The 16,074-nt window shown below is 53.3% G+C and overlaps 1 protein-coding gene across 1 annotated transcript in view; it reads right to left on the bottom strand.

Moving 5' to 3' along the window:
* LINGO1 (leucine rich repeat and Ig domain containing 1) overlaps positions 1 to 14,864 on the bottom strand; it is a gene marked incomplete at its 3' end in the record, with an annotated part of 65,449 nt that extends 50,585 nt beyond the window's left edge. Inside the window, exon 1 of the mRNA XM_082839319.1 lies at positions 14,772 to 14,864. The remainder of the gene's footprint in view (positions 1 to 14,771) is intronic.
* Between the last annotated feature and the right edge of the window lie 1,210 nt (positions 14,865 to 16,074).

The following is a 16,074-nucleotide window of genomic DNA, read 5'->3' as shown; positions in this document are numbered from 1 at the left end:
TCTCCCTCTCTCTCAGCCACATAGGAACACCGGGTATGAGTGTGTGTGCGTGCGTGTGTGCGTGCGTGTGTTATTCGCAGTCCTGGCAGGCAGAGGGGTGGTGGGAAGGGAGGAAGCTTGCTGAAAGCTCTGGGAAATGAGAGAGAAATCCTCCCCAAATCCCTTGCTCTATCGCTAATAGCTAAAATATGCTCTTGACAACAAGGTGAAAGGCTCAGAATACTCGGGCCTGACCTTGCCACCAGGAGCTGGAGCCCCAGGCCTGGCTGTTGGGGGAGAGCCCTGGCCCTGTGTGGTCAGGGCTGAGCCTTAACCCCACCCTTTGGCCTCCCTGACCTCTCCTTCCTGGGCAGTGTCCCACAGGTCACACTGATGCTGCCCTGGGAGGCAATGAGCTCCCCATCATGGGGGCTGTACAAGTGGCAGGGGGAGGGTACCTACCTCTCAGGATCCCATGGCAGGCACTTAGGGATGGGTAGGGAGGGGGCGAGCACGAAAAGGAGCTGGATGGCCCCTCCCAGCGTGAGCTGTCCCCTTGATGCCAGGCCTACCCACAATGCCTGTCCCCAAGGGATTAGACCTTAGCGCTCAGGGTAGGGCTTTGTGAGGGGAGGGCAGAGCTGGGCCCAGGCCTGGCAGTGGGAGGTTCGGTAGCTTTCTGGCTCCGGTGGAAGGAAAAGGGTTTGTCCGGTAGGGCTGCTGGTTGTGGCCGGGGGCTGTGGTGTACACATACAGATGCAGAATTGTACTCACAGGGTCGCGCTCCATCAGACACACACACATGACATACACAGAGACCTGCGTGTGCAAACAGGAGCAGGGCTGTACACTCAAGTATGAGCTGGTACACTCACAGGCACACAGTGGGCAATGGTCGGTTCCCTCGTGGGCTCTTCTGGGCCCCAAGAGCCATGGGAGAGAAACTTTCCCCAGAGACTACTAGGGGCTCAAGGTAAATCCTTGAAAACCTTCCTGTGATAAGACTCCAGAGGGAGGTGTCCTCCTCTGCCACATTCCAGGCTCCTTGCCAGACCTCTGCCCTCGGCAGGCCCGGCACCAACTCCTCTCCAGGCAGGCCTTCTCTGAGCCCTGCACGGCGGCCACCCTGGCTCCATCCTGAACCCTGAGAGCTGGGGGGTTTGTCCTTGCTGAGAACCCCAACATCCCTCTGAAGGGCAGGAGGAACCCTATGCTCACCCACCGCTCGTGTGAGACCCTGGGCATGGCCCTGCCCCTGTGGGGCCTCAGTCTCCCTTCTGCCCGATAAGGCTGACCCCACCGGAGGGGTCACTGTGAGGACTGGTGGTGTGGCACAGATGATGCAGCCACAGCCATGGGTGCCCTCCAGGCCAGCTGGAGCCCAGAGCACCTAGTTCCTGAGCCCGAGGCAGCCTCCCAGCATGGTCAGGATACCCTTTGTCCTCACACACCCCCTCCACAGCGGGCTCAGTCACCACCCATGGATGCTGACCTGTCCACGCCTCACCCGACACCAGGCAGGAAAGGAGCAACGCTGAGCTTCCCCGACACGTGGGCTGGCCCTGTGACAATCTGCAGAAGCTCTGGCCTCTGTCCTCACACGCCCTGCAGTGCATCTCTCCAGCATCTGCAGGAGAGAGGAGGTGCACCCGTCCTCCCGACAGCTCCCTCAGCCACCCCTACCCTGTCTCCACAGCCAGGCCCCCTTGGGTATTCTGTAATTGAACTTCTTGCCTTTTCCTGAGTCTGCCTGGCCCTCTCAGACTCAGAGCCTTTGCACAGGCTGTTCCTTTGCTGTGATGACCTTCCCTCTCCATCAGTCTGAAAACGCTTCCCTCTCCTTAATGAATCTATTCAAATGTTTCCTCCTCTGTGCAGCCTTCCTCCCGCATTGTGCTCATACCCACATGATGCTCTGGTACTGTCTCCACGGGGCAAGTCTTAACCTGGCACTGGTCAGGTCTGGCTATGCTCTTGTCCTGACTGGATGTGGGCTCCCCCAGGGTATGGCCAGAACCTTGATCTCAGCATGCTTAAGGCTCTCCTTAGGGCCTGGCACTGAGTACACAGCATCCAGCAAATATTTATTGAATGAATGAATGAACATGTGGACATCCTTGCCAAGTCCCAGCATAAGCTGAGACACAGCTTTGAAGGTCTCTTTCAAGGGGGTAGATGTGCTTTAGGGAGTCTCACATCTCCCTCATTCAGCAGACACCACCAGCGAGGCATACGGTGTATGAAGCCTCCGTCCTCGGCGAGTGCACAGTGCTCCTGAGAGCAGCAAAGAGCCCTGGGAGGGGAACCATCTACATGACACAGAGCTCCGAAGAATGTGTTGTTGCCACCACTACCTCATTTGCCGACTATGAGCACCTGCTGTGGGACCAAGGACGATGTGGTCCCTGCCTGCCCTGGGAGCTCATGAAGTAGAGGTGCAGGTGGAAGAAACGACTTGATGGGCTAAAGCTAGAGGCAGAGGAGGGTGGCTTGAGAACCACACATCCTGGTTCACGCTGCCCACCTCTTAGCGGCCCTGTGATCTTGGGCAGCAAGCTTAATTTCCTTGCATCTCAGTTTTCTTCATCTGTAAAATGGGGATGATACGTGTATTTATCCCATCGGGCTGTTTTGAGGATCAAAGGCTTATAAGATGCTTTTAACAGTGCCTGGCGCAGAATAAGCACCCAGGGAACAAGAACGGCCACTATTATTTGTTTTATCATTAGTTAGAAGCAGCCCTAGACCAGGCGTGCAGAGAACAGGCAGGCTGGCAGCAAAGGAGGTGGGGAGATGTCTAGGGCTGAGGAAATCAACCTCAGCAGAGGATGTCTGGTTTGGCTTTCTCTGCTCAAGGAACCAACGGATCTAAAGAGATCTGGGTGGAGGGACCCTGAGAGGAGGAAAGAGGGGAAGGCTTCACTGAATGGACAAGTAGTTTCCCAAGGGTCTGGGAGTGCTAATTTTAGCCCTTTTGCTCAGAATGTACACGGATGAGAGAAGGTGTGCTAGGACCTGCTGGAAGGGGCTGTGTTTGCCTTGCCGTGGAGGCCAGCGCCAGCAGGGGGATGCAGATCTGATGTGGCAGGACTGGGGGTGGGGTTGGGGGGCATTCTCCCAGCTGGAGGAGAAAGAGGGCTGAGGAGCTGCTTCCCCACCTCTGGGGAGGCTTCCTGAGATGTGGGGGACCTCAGGCTGATGCCTGTGGACTTTCCCAGGGGTGCGGATGCCTCTGTTTAATCCAAGCTGTCCTGGCAGGACAGGGAGGGGCGAGGGGGCATGGGGTAAAGGAGGCAACCTGGGAAGTGAACTCTCTTGGGGTACACGGGACGAAGGGCGCTCTAGTGGGCTGTGCTCAAGGAGAACAAGTGCCTGGGAGGAGGGAAGAGCTGTAGACCTCCTGCTCAGCCTCTCACTTCTCTTTCTCCCTACCTAAGGCCACCCCCCCGCCATCAGCCATGTCAGTGTGACATTAACGAGCTGGACTTCCTCCACTTGTCTGCCAGATGGAGCCTCAGCCATGGAAGAATTGCTAATTACAGCCACAATAAGGAAATATCAATGATGGACGTCAATATTATTGCCTCTGCGTCCCTGCCTGTTGATTTGGAGATGAAAAGAGCCCTGTGGCTGTCTCCCCAGGACAATGTTGAATGATGACAGAGGAGAGGAGAGCTCCATGTGGAGAAGGAGCACCCTCCAGCTCGATTCATTCATGAAACTGGGGACTGTTTCCTCTGGGCAGGGTCCCCTCTACCAAGGGCCAGGGCTGCGGCTGCAGGCAAAGGGTTCATACACAGGGAGGAGAAGCTAGTGATCTTGCTTGAAGCCCTGGTTCACCACGTGACTTCAGGCATGTCTTTTGCCTCTCTGGATCTCAGTTTCCACAACTGCCGAATGGGTACAATAATTCTAGTCCTGCCTATCTTGTGCAATGTGGAGGAGTAAATTAAGTGCAAAAGCAAAGGTTGAGAAGGGTGACCTTCAGTGCAAATACAGGGGCTTTAAGGGCCGGAGGAGACAAGTGGGGTTAGGGTTAGGGGCTCGGGGGCACTGACACAGAGACAGACATGTCCCAGTTCAATGAACTCTCAGAAGCAAACATGCTCCCCCAAGCCCCCATCAAGCTCTCAACACTTGGTGGAAACAAAACAAACGATAAGCCAGAGAGAAGAGAGGCAAAGCTTGACTCAAATGCACAGCAAACCAGCTGACACCTCTGAGCTCCCGAACCTGTGAGGACTTCAAGGCTTTCAGTGCAAACCCACAACCCTGAGTGCCATGCCGGTCACAGGCAGAACTCACACACAGGGTGGACTTTCACCCACCAAGACAGTCTCATAGGCAGCCTCCCCAGAATCAGAGAACAGGGCACAGTGGAGAAGCACCTTCAGAGACAGCCCAGAGAGCCGTGTGAAATGCACTGTCCGTGCCAGGGTGCATCACAGGCATGTGTAAGCACGCACCCTCAGAACACACACGCGCGGCCAAGTTCATAAATGAACGTGCAGAGGCGACACAGGCAAACACACACCACACACACGTATGTACGCAGCGTCTTAGGCCCAAAGCCAAGGTTCTTCCTAGTCCATGAAAAACTCTCCCTGTCGAGAAGGAAATAAAAAGCCCCATGTGGCCTTCTAGGCATGTGTGGCCTCTCAAACTGTGGCCAAGCCAAGCAGCAGTGGTTAGGTGCCTGCTAAGCGAAGCCCAGCATGGCCTGAATATTTCACGGGCGATTTTGCTTCACAGAAAATCCCTTCTTTGCCTCCGTGCATGTCAGGGTATAATTTCCCATTAGGTAGTGGAGCAGAAACCTGGGAAGATGTGTGCGCAGCTCCGAGTCTGGGCCCCTCGCTGTGCCCCTGCCTGCAGGCCTGGTCCAGCCTAGCGGGGCCCATTCCACCTCTCACCTGCCCCCGAGGGAGGGAAAATTGGATGCCATTTGGGACATGGAGTGTTCTGGCTCAGGGTCACCTCTGTGCTAGGTTCTCGGACTCGGCCCCTAGCTAAGGAAGGGCTGCAGTCCCCCATCCTTTTGCCCCTCACCCCACCCTGCTCTCTCTGCAGGGGCTTAAGACCACTGGCTTATCTCACTCCCTCATCTTCCCTCTTCTCCTCTCCAGCTGGTTGAACTGTTTGCAGTTCCCCAAACAAACGACAGAAAGAACAGAAGAAAAAAGAAAACAGAGAAACAGAGAAGACTAAGAGAGAGAGAAGACAGACAGGAAGTAAGCGCTAGAGGAAGGGAGAGAGGGTAGCTCAGCTGGCCGCTGGAGCACCGCCCCCCCACCCCCCCCAGGGCTCACCCCTCAGGGAAGAGAAAGAGGAAAAGGTTTCACACCTCTTTGCTTCTGCTTCCCACTGGAGCACTCTCCCTCACTCCTTTTGCCCTTAAAAATGTCCACTCAGGGGACTTCCCTGGTGGCGCAGTGGTTAAGAATCCGCCTGCCAATGCAGGGGACACGGGTTCAATCTCTGGTCCGGGAAGATCCCACGTGGCCAAAGAGTAACTAAGCCCGTGCGCCACGACTACTGAACCTGCGCTCTAGAGCCTGAGAGCCACAACTGCTGAGCCCACGCGCCTAGAGCCCAAGCTCCACGGCAAGAGAAGCCACCACAATGAGAAGCCCTCGTACCACAACTAATAGTAGCCCCTGCTTGCTGCAACTAGAGAAAGCCCCCACACAGCAACAAAGACCCAACGCGGCCAAAAATAAGTAAATAAATTTATTTTTAAAAAAAGTCCACTCAGGACTTCCCTGGCAGTCCAGTGGTTAAGACTCTGTGCTTCCACTGCAGGGGGCTCGGGTTCGATCCTTGTCAGGGAACTAAGATCCCACATGCCGCGTGGTGCAGCTAAAAGTTTAACAACAAAAAAAATGTCCACTCAGCCTAAATTAAGCTCGGGTGATAACTCCTCCAGAAAGCCCTCCCGGACCCCTCCCCAGGTCAGGAGCCTTCTCTGGCTCCTACAGCCCACTGTGTTTCTCTCCATCACTGTTCTGTAATCAACGGCTGAAAACCTAGATGCCTACAGGGACCAGAGAGGAAGTGACAGTGAGTGAAGAAGTGCAGGTAATGCAATCGGGAGATGGGCAGGACTTGAGAAGTAGAGCGCACACACCCTGCCTGAGGCATCAACACCAAGCCACTTTATGGCCCATTGGTTCCACTCCTGGGATAAACCCAAGAGAATGGAAAACAGGTTCCCACAAAGACCGTTACACAAATGTTCATAGTGGCAGTATTCCTAATTGCCAAAAAGTGGAAGTATCTAGATGTCCGTGAACGAATGGATACACAAACTATGGAATATCCAGAGAGTGGAATATTATCAGGCCATAAAAAGGAATGAAATACCGACACATGCTACAGCATGGATGAACTTTGGAAACATGGTTCTGTGAAAGAAGCTCGTCACAGAAAGCCACCTCTTGTATGATTCTATTTATATGAAATGTCCAGAACCGGCAAATCCATAGAGACAGAAAGGAGATGAGTGGTTGCCAGGGCCTGGGGGATGGAAAGAGGGGGAGTAACTGCTAATGAGTACAGGGTTTCCTTTTGAGGTGAGGAAAATGCTCTGGAATTAGATACTGATGATGGTTGCATAATCTTGTGAATACACTAAAAAAGACTGAATTGTACACTTTAAAATGGTAAGTTTTATGGTACGTGAATTATATCTCAGTGAGAAAAAACAAATTGTTTAAAATGGAACAAAACCTATCCATAAGCCACATCCCTGGCTGGGGCCTCCAATTTTCAACCTCTAGTTCATACATCTGTCTCCCCCATAAGAATGGGGATTCGGCCCTACCTGAGGCTCCTCGGTGGTCCCCAGAGCTGGTGCCCCAAGGGCAGGCACTTGAGCCACAACAGTGACCACAGCAGCATGTTAACCCAGGCCACATTTTGTGCTTTGGTCCAGAGTCCCTCCCTCAGACAGCTCTGGTCCAGAGTTACAGACGTGTCTCAGGTAAGGCCACAGAGGCCCAGGTTCAGGATTGACTGAACTAAGGTCACATGGCAGGTTGGGGGCAGAACAGAGAAGCCAGGCCTCCCAACCCGGTACAGGATGACCAGGGCAGCTGGTGGGCAGAGGAAGGTGGACACAAAAGCATGGACAGCTCTGCCGCTGCTTCCTGCCTCAAGGCCCCCCAGATTCCCCAGGCCTCAGAATCAAGTGCACCTACTGGATCTGGCCTCAATCCCCTGGGGCCCTAAAGGCATCTCAGCCACTGCGGTGAGGCACCTGCCCCTCGCTCCTTCCTCAGCACCCCTGCCCCCCAGGGAGCCCAGAGTTGCTTCCCACAATTCCTAGGCACAGCCGGCACCATGACCTAGACATCCAGGTCCGAAGAGGCCCAGCACGGCTTGCCTGGACGCTGTGGGTTGCCAGGGGCAGAGGCTGAGCCTCCGGTGCAGAATGGCTTTCTGGTAGGGTGACCAACCATCCCAGGACTGAGAAGTGTTAAAACTGGGACAGTCCTGGGCCAAATGGGACAGTTGGCCACGATGCCTGAGAGGGCCCATCCCCCTTCTCTGCTCTGGTAGGAGCCGCAGAGGGAGGGGGCTCCTTTCCTCAGAGGCCTTTCTCCCCTTCCTCTCGTTCTCACCTTCTTGTCTCGGCCATCCTCCCTTCCAGAACCATCCCTCAGCAGAAGGGAATCCTCTCTTTCAGCTTCCCCTTCAGGTCCCTCAAGGACAGCAGGTTTCTAGCACTAGCCCCGTGAGCCCCTGTGTTTGTGGAGATGCCCTGAAGGCCTCTGGGTGGACGGGAGGAGGCGGGCAGGGTGAGGCCCTTTAATTCTCCTTCAGCCATGGCCTCCCTGTAGACTGGCAGGTCCTGCAGGGCAGGAAACTACTTTTTGTTTGGTTCACAGATGTCTAGAACTAGTCACCCCTCCCCTCTCCTGGCCTTCCCCAGCCCAGATACACATGGAACAGGCCCCCCTTCAGTGTCCTCAACTGGCTGTCAGTTAATCCCTGCAGAGGTGTTAACTGATAATTAAGATGTTAGCTGTAACATCTTAGTTGTCTAGACAACTAGGTGCCCATTTGCTGAATGAAAGATTGGGTCTATTTTCCACTCTAGGCATCCCTACTGCAGGTTTGAACTGCTAAAGAGGTCTTCAGGTGGCCACGGAGGCCTCCTCCATCTGACCCCTCACACCTCCCAGCCGCCCCCCAACTCACTGGCAGGCCCCACCTCCAGCACCTCCAGAGACCCCCAGCCTTTTCTCCCATAGGTCCCCTTTCTGGAGCCTCTCTCAGCCTGTTCCTAGGGATCAAGCTCAGTTCCTCCCCTCCTGGAAGTCCGACTTCATCACTACCTGCCCCTCCCATGAGGCTCCCTCCCCCCTCCCATGAGGCTCCCTCCCCACTTGAGCCCTTGAGCACCTTAGGGAGGGTGTGCAGGTGAGAAGGAGGGAAGAGCTGGAGGTATGCCTGACTGCAGGTTACGCAGGACTCGGGCCAGCCTCGAGCTGGAAGCGTATCTGGGTGTCTCCGGGTCTGTCTGCCAGCAACTGGGTACAAGGCCAGCATTGGCTGGCAGAGGAGAGGAGGGGAGAGGAAGGGAGAAAAGCGGAGAGGAGGGACAAGATAGGGAGGAATAGGGAAGATGAGGGAGCTGCTCCTAGCCCCGGAGTCCCAGGAAGGCTAAGTCAGAGTCCAACACAGTGATGAAGCAGCTGGGCAGCCAGTTACGTTGGGGACACAAATATCCCCCAAAGACACAGATCATTCCCCCGCTGTTCAGAGTGAAGTAAAGGGGGGAGGAAGCCCCTCCTAAGCCTGTTCATGCATTGACCCTTGAGCCTGGTCAGACACTGAGTGCCAATCCTGTTCACACAAGGAGCCCTGACCTTCTTCCCACACGCCCAGACCCCGGTCCTCACACACTGAGCCCAAAGCCCGCTCACACCGAGTCCCGACCCCCCCTCACACAAGGAGCTGCAGCACAGGTCACACGCTGAGCCCTGACCCTAGTCACACGGGACCCCCGACCCTGATCACACAGGGAGCCAAGACTCTGGTCACACACCAAGCCCCACTGTGGTGACACAGGGAGCCCAGACCTTCCTGACACGTGGAGCTCCAACCCCCATTGCACAAGGAGCCTCGATGCTAGTCAAACACAGAGCTTCGTCCTTAGTCACACGGTGAGCTTGGACCCTCCTCACACACAGAGCTGCGACCGAGGTCACGCACGAGCCCTGACCCGCAGAGCAGACTGGCTCTCACAGAGAGAGAGGAGGTTCCAGAGGCATCAGCCTCTCGCCTCCCCCAATTCCGCAGGCCTGGGTGACAGATCCAGCGTTTGGGTGCCTGAGACAGAGCCCAGCTCTGAGCGACTGTTGGCCGCTGGTGCCCAAGGTGGATCGTGGTGGCTGATTTCCTGACTTCCTCGAGACCAAGACTGAGCAGATGACAATCTCCTCTGTGTCCAGGACACAGCACGTGTCTAGTAGACACCAGGTCCTCTAGGAGCCCCAGCCCCAGGCTTCCGTGGAGAAGCTGCCATGCCCCCTCCCTTCCCCTCCCCACAGCTCTGCAGAGCTGGCTCCCTTGCTCCTCTCCCCCTTCCCCTCCCACAAGGATCCAGCTCCACCTCCCCCTTTTCCAGGAAAAAGTTGTGAATTGCCAGGTACCTGTCCCCTCCGCTTTCACCCCTCCCCTCTCCTGGCCTTCCCCAGCCCAGATACACATGGAACAGGCCCCCCTTCAGTGTCCTCAACTGGCTGTCAGTTAATCCCTGCAGAGGTGTTAACTGATAATTAAGATGTTAGCTGTAAACTTAACATGTGATTCCCTGCCAGGAGTATTTTGGTTTTAACAGGTTGCTCTTTGAAATGGGAAAACCTTCAAGTTCCAGCCAAATGGCAGGCGGGAATGCTGAGCGGGGGGGTGGGGTGGTATTTTGTGTCTGGAGCCCTTCCAGCCTTCCTGAAACCCAACCCCTCTCACCTCCCCTGTCACTGGGATGGATAGAACACAGGCATGGGAGCCGAGAGAGCAGCCTCCCAGGCTGACTCCACCTGCTAAAGAGTTGACGCCGCGGGACACGTGATGAAACCTCGCTGAACCTCAGTTTCCTCATCTGTAGACGCGTATATAGAATACCAACCTTGCGGAATTGTGACAGCACATAGGAGGCCCTCGACACTGTAGAGCTCCCATCATCCCTAACTTCCCTTTGTTTCTTCCTTCCACTCCTCCCACCTCCTCACGCTCTAGCCCGAATCAATCTCCAAGTCTACCTATTCTCTGGACTTCCTAAATCTTTCCCCAGGCAAAGATCAATGGAATCAAACAGCAAGGCCTGGACAGACATGAGAGCACGAGGACATTTGGCACAAGATAGAAGTGTAGCTTCAGAGCAGGGAGAAAGGACAGCTCACTCAATAAACAGTGTCCAAACAACTGGCTAGTCATTTGGGGAAAAACCATGTAGATCCCTATCCTCAAACATTCCGAATGAACTAGGTATTTAAATATTTTTAAATATCATAAAAACTAGAAAACAACATAAGACAACTTTTCAAAACTCTTCAGTGGGTAAAGCCAGAAACTCTAAAGGAAAATAGTGACAGACTTGACCACGGGACAATTTAAAACTTTTAAGGAGTTAAAAAAAAAAAACTCCATAAATTTAAATGACAAAAAACCCCCCACAAGACTGTGAAAACAAAATTTGCAACATATGACAGGCAAAAGGGTTAAATCTCTTACCCTCTTACAAATCAGTTTGCTCTTGCAAGTCAATAAGATGCATTGCACACACCCTCCCACCATCACTGAACCAAGGTCCCCTGTGACCTCCCCACTGCTAATGCATGATCAATGCTCAGTCTGCATCTTACTCCACCTTATGCTTGAAACATGTCTTGCCCTTGGCTTCCAGGATAGCATACCTGGCTCTCTTCCACCTCATTCATTGCACCTTCTCAGTCACCTTTTCCGTGCCTCCTCAGCTCCCTAACTTCGGACCAAAGGAGGCTCCAGGACTAGTTCTTCTCTTTTCTACCTATACTCAACTCCCTTGATGCTCTTATCCAATCCCATAGCTTTAAATGCTATCTTTATGCTGATGACCCCATATTTGTATCTGCAGCTCAGACCTAGCCCCTGAACTCCATCCTCACGTATCCATCTCTACTCAGATGTCTACTAGCATCTCACACTTTACATGTCCACAGCCAAGGCCTGCTCACAGGTATGCCACCTGGGCAGTCATACTGGGCCCTACACTCAGAAAGGTCCCAGGCTTAATTTAATGCTCTACTGTCACCACTTTGAAATTATTAATATTATTTTTTAAACAAAGGGCTACCCACTTTCATTTAGCTCTGGCCCCAAAACATTATGTAGCCAGTCCTATCCACAGCTGAGCTCTTCTCCTCCCTTACACCAAACCCACTTCTCTGCCCCGTCTCTGTTGATGGCAGCTCTATCCTTTTCCCTACTTGGGCCAAAACCTTTGGAGTCATTGTTATGGACTGAATGTTTGTGTCTCCCAAAATTCATATGTTGAAGCCCAACTCCCAATGTGATGGTATCTGGAGGTGGGACTTTTGGGAGGTAATTTGGGCTACATGAGGTCATGAAGGTGGGGCCCTCATGATGGTATTAGTGACCTTGTAAGAAGAGGAAGGGACACCAGAGCTTGGTCTCTCCGTGTGCACAGAAAGAAGTCGCGTAAGCACATAGCGAGATGGTAGTCATCTGCTAGCCAAGCAGAGGGTCCTCATCAAGAACTAAGTCTGCCAGCACCTTGATCTTGGACTTCCCAGTCTAAAGAAGTATGAGAAATATATGTGTGTTGTTTAAGCCACCCAGCCTATGGTATTTGGTTATGGAAGCTTAAAATGACTAAGACAGTAATCTTTGGCTCCCTCTCTCTCTGACACACACACACCACCTCATCCAATCTGCCAGGAAATCCTATTGGCTCCACCATTAACAAGCACCCAGAATCTGCCCACTTCTCCCCACCTCCATCAAGACCCCCTGGTCCAAGCCCCCACCATCTCTTCCCTGGATCATTGCAACAGTCTACTGACGGATCTCCCTGCTTCCATTCTGGCCCCCTTCACAGTAGCTGGAATGATCTAGTTAAAATGAAATTCAGATCGTGTCATATCACTATTCAGAAACTTCCATGTCTCCCTGCTTTCCCTGCTTCATTCTGAGTAAAAGCCAAGGCTTTAGGGTGGCCCACAAGGCCTTGCGTGATCTGGCTCTTGATCCCTCTCTGGTCGCACATCTCACTCTCTCCCTCCCTCACCCTGTTCCAGCCACACTGGCCTTCTCACTGAGCCCTGAACAGGCCAGGCCTGCTCCTGACTCGGGGTCCCAGACATTTGTGTGACTCATTCTCTCGCTTCCTACAGGTCTTTTCTTTACTGCCACCTCCCAGTAAGGCCTTCCTGACTACCATATTCAAGTCACCCAACACCTCCCATCCCCTCACCTGCTTTATTTTTTTCTCCTTAGCACCTAATACTTATACTACACACCCTGTATTTCACTTGTTTATTTTCCCTGGGCTGTCTCTCCTTCACTAGAGCTCGTTCCATGGAGCAGCAGGGGATTTTTTTGATCAATTTTGTTCACTGTTAGGTCCCTAACCAAAACAGTACCTAACACGTAGTAGGTGCTCAATCAATGCTTACTGAATAAAGGGACAGATGAATAGAAAACTGAGCTGAGGGCGTGACATACATAGGCAATTCACAGATAAGTTGAAATGGCCAAAAAATGTACACAGATATGCTCAACTTCATTAGTGATCAAAGAAATGGAAAAGAAATCAGTTTTAACTATCAGATTGGTGGGGATTTAAGTGACTGATAATGTCATGGTTGGCAAGGGTGAAGGGAGGAGGCCTCGTGTACACGATAAGTGGGCACAAGTTTCTGCAGGTTGATCTGGCCTACGGATCAAACCTTGAAATGTGCGTAACCTCTGACCCAGACAGTCTACTTCCAGAAACATTCCCAAAGGACCCATAACACAAGTGCACACAGAGGTACGAACTGGGAGGTTCTCTGAGTGAGGTTTATAAAGAGCCAAACACTGGAAACAATCTAAATGGCCACCAACAGGATTAATAATTGATAAAATAATTTAAAGACCATCCATACAAGGGGCGTAAAAGGATGGAGAAGAAGGTTAGAATGATTTACACCATATATTAAGTGAAAAATCAAGTGACGGGGCAGTATATCTAGTGCGATCTCATGTTTTTCCTTTTAAAATATGCTTATAAGGACACAGAAAAAAGACTGAAAGGATATGATATATGGAACTAGTTAGCAGTGGTTAGCCCTGGCGAGGAAGAGATTATGGGAAGGGGTTGAACTGCATGCTTTAAATACTTCTACACTGTTGATAGATAGATAGATAGATAGATAGATAGATAGATAAACACATAGAGAACATGTTACCTGAACAGTTGGAAAAATGACTCCGCCTACGGAGAAGACACTTCCTTTGTCTCCCCAAATGTTGAAGGATGCAGAAATAGGACATTCTAAGCCCTCATGATCTGGCCCTGCCTCATCCCTGACACCCCACCACCTCCACCCCAACACCCTCAGCACGCTGGGTTCCAAGCTCACGAGACCGTTTTCTATTCCTAGATCCTCTCACAGCTCTGATCACGGGCCCAAAGACCTGACTAACCCCGCGCAGTGACCGCCTCAGCCTGAATTCTGCTGTCAGAGAGCCAGAGGGGAAGACAAGGACCCAAAGAGCACTCTTAACAGCCAGGACTGCTGCCCCAGCGTCCAGCAGGAACCCCTGGTCTCTGCCCCAGGGACAGCCTGCAGGACCTGGGAGATTAGGAAATACCATTGACTGTGGCCTGAGTAGACTCGGCCGCCCTTGGCTCCAGGGCACCCTCCACAGGCGCTGGATGCAGCTGAGCCGAGGGGACCAAGGTGAGCCCAGCACAGAGGACTGAACGGAGGAAGAGGGAGCCTGGGGTTTCAGCTCCCACTAGGGTTGCCAGATTTAATAAATAGAATTGTATGTCCCATGCAATATTGGGGACATACTTATGCTAAAAAAATGATTTGTTGTCTTTCTGAAGTTCAGATTTAACTGGACACCTTATATTTTTCCTGGCAAGCCTAGCTCCCACCACATCCCAGCCCTTGGGGAACTTGGCCCCAAGCAGAAAGCCTTCCTCCACCTGGGGCTCCCAGGAGCAGCAGAGAAATGTCCTCTCTCAGACCCAACGACCGAGGGGATTAAAAGTGAGCAGGGCTGTTCTTGGTGCCGGAAAGAGCACCTCTGCTCTGAGGGTGTCCCGTAGAGAGCAGGGACCTTTTGGAGTAAGAGCCACCACTCACAGAATCACAAACATCAGGGTTGTGAGTACAGCGACTCTGGCAGGGAAAAGCCAGTGACAGCAACGGGTGAGAAACCTCAGATGCAAAACCTCCCACTGCCAAAGAAATTGGCGGGTGTGTACCGCGAAGGATCCTTAACAAACTGCAGACAGCGAACATGTGAGAGCCAAACGGGGGGCCTCTCAGTGTCCCAGGGAGGCGGCCTGGTGAGGATGGCTTGCTGCTGGAGTGGCCCACTTCTTGGAGGTCTGGGAACTCCTCCCCAGGAGGCCCTGCAGTGACTGGGGACTTCAAACCCCACGCTGTGCCCCTCCCCATTGCCCTGACACTGGCTCATTCAGCCGGGGCGGAGGTCCTTACACTTAGAGCCCTCCCACCCAGTGCAGGAACATAAGGCAGGGAGAGGCCCCCTTGATCTCCCCCTACCTGGGTTAGACGGCACCAGGAGGCAAACAGATGGTCCTCTGGGGGCCCGAGGAGTGGCAGGAGGAGAAGCAGCCTGTCCGTCTCGGTCCCAGCATGCACTGTGAGAAGAGCAGGAAGGTTAGTGCGGACAAAGATGGGGCCTCTGCTACCCGGGCTGGGCCCACCTCGGCATGGGTCACCCAAGGCAGATCCTGACCCTCTAGCCCAGCGGGCTCAGCGCTGCCTCCCACCTCAGCGATGGGCCTTGTGGCAGCGGCCTCCCTACCGTCTCCCAGCCCCCTGGACTGCCCTCCCAGGCCTGGTGTCCAAGGGCCTGTTTGAACCCCTCCCTTCTCACCATCTCACACTGTCTTCAATAGGTCAGGCCCATCTCAGCGAGTCTTGTTCAAAACACACACACACGCACACACACACACACACACACACACACACACACCACATACACACCAGAGGCAGCTCTACCTCGTTCTCTCTGAGGTTCCCTTTGCTACCCACGAAGTCTGTCCCCTGCCTCCTGGAAGCTTCACTCACATGTCCTCACCCCCAGCACCCTCAACCCAGGATGTCTGGCTTCTGTCCCACCACTGCCCACAATACCCTCAGCAAGGACCTCCACCTGCCCGTGCCAGTCCTCCTGCCCCAGCCTGCTGGGTCTCTGGCTGGCTGGCCACTCCCTCCCGTAGGAGGCTCCTGACACACACTCTCCTCATTTTCATCGCACCCCTTCATCACTCCTCCTTACACATGGTCACAAGCTGCTGTTTCCATCCTCCCCTCCCTTCTCCTCCCTGGGCCATCTCACTCACACCAGTGTTTCAATCACCCTCTATCTATGCCCCCCAGTAGCTCCCATCATGCCCAGAGGAGAGTGGAGGACCCTGACCTGTCTCCCCCCGTCCCCTCTCCTCCCTCAGCTCCAGCCACAAGGGCCGCCCCGCAGTTCTCTCTGCTTCCCTCCAGATCCACACAGGCCTGGCCCCTCTTCGTCCGGGTTCAGCTCAGGACACCTCCTCAGAAAGCCTTCCCTGACCACCATGTGCAGGAGCCCCTCCTTACCCGTGTCACACTACCCTGATTGACTGATTTCTCATTTGGTTTTCCCTGTCTCAACAATCCCACAGTGAGCTTTATTGCCAGTCAGGTTAATTGAGGTATAATTTACTTGCAGCAAAATTTACCCTTTTCAGATAACAAATACTAGTGAGGATGTGAAGAAAAGAGAAGTCTTGTGCACTGTTGGTGGGAATGTAAATTGGTGCAGCCACTATGGAGAACAGTATGGAGGGTCTTCAAAAAATTAAAA

This window comes from Leucopleurus acutus (genome assembly GCF_964270905.1).
Source record: "Leucopleurus acutus genome assembly, chromosome: 1".
Taxonomy (NCBI): Eukaryota; Metazoa; Chordata; class Mammalia; order Artiodactyla; family Delphinidae; genus Leucopleurus; species Leucopleurus acutus.
Note: the sequence above shows the minus strand (reverse complement) of the source record. Positions and strands in the feature narration are given on the sequence as shown.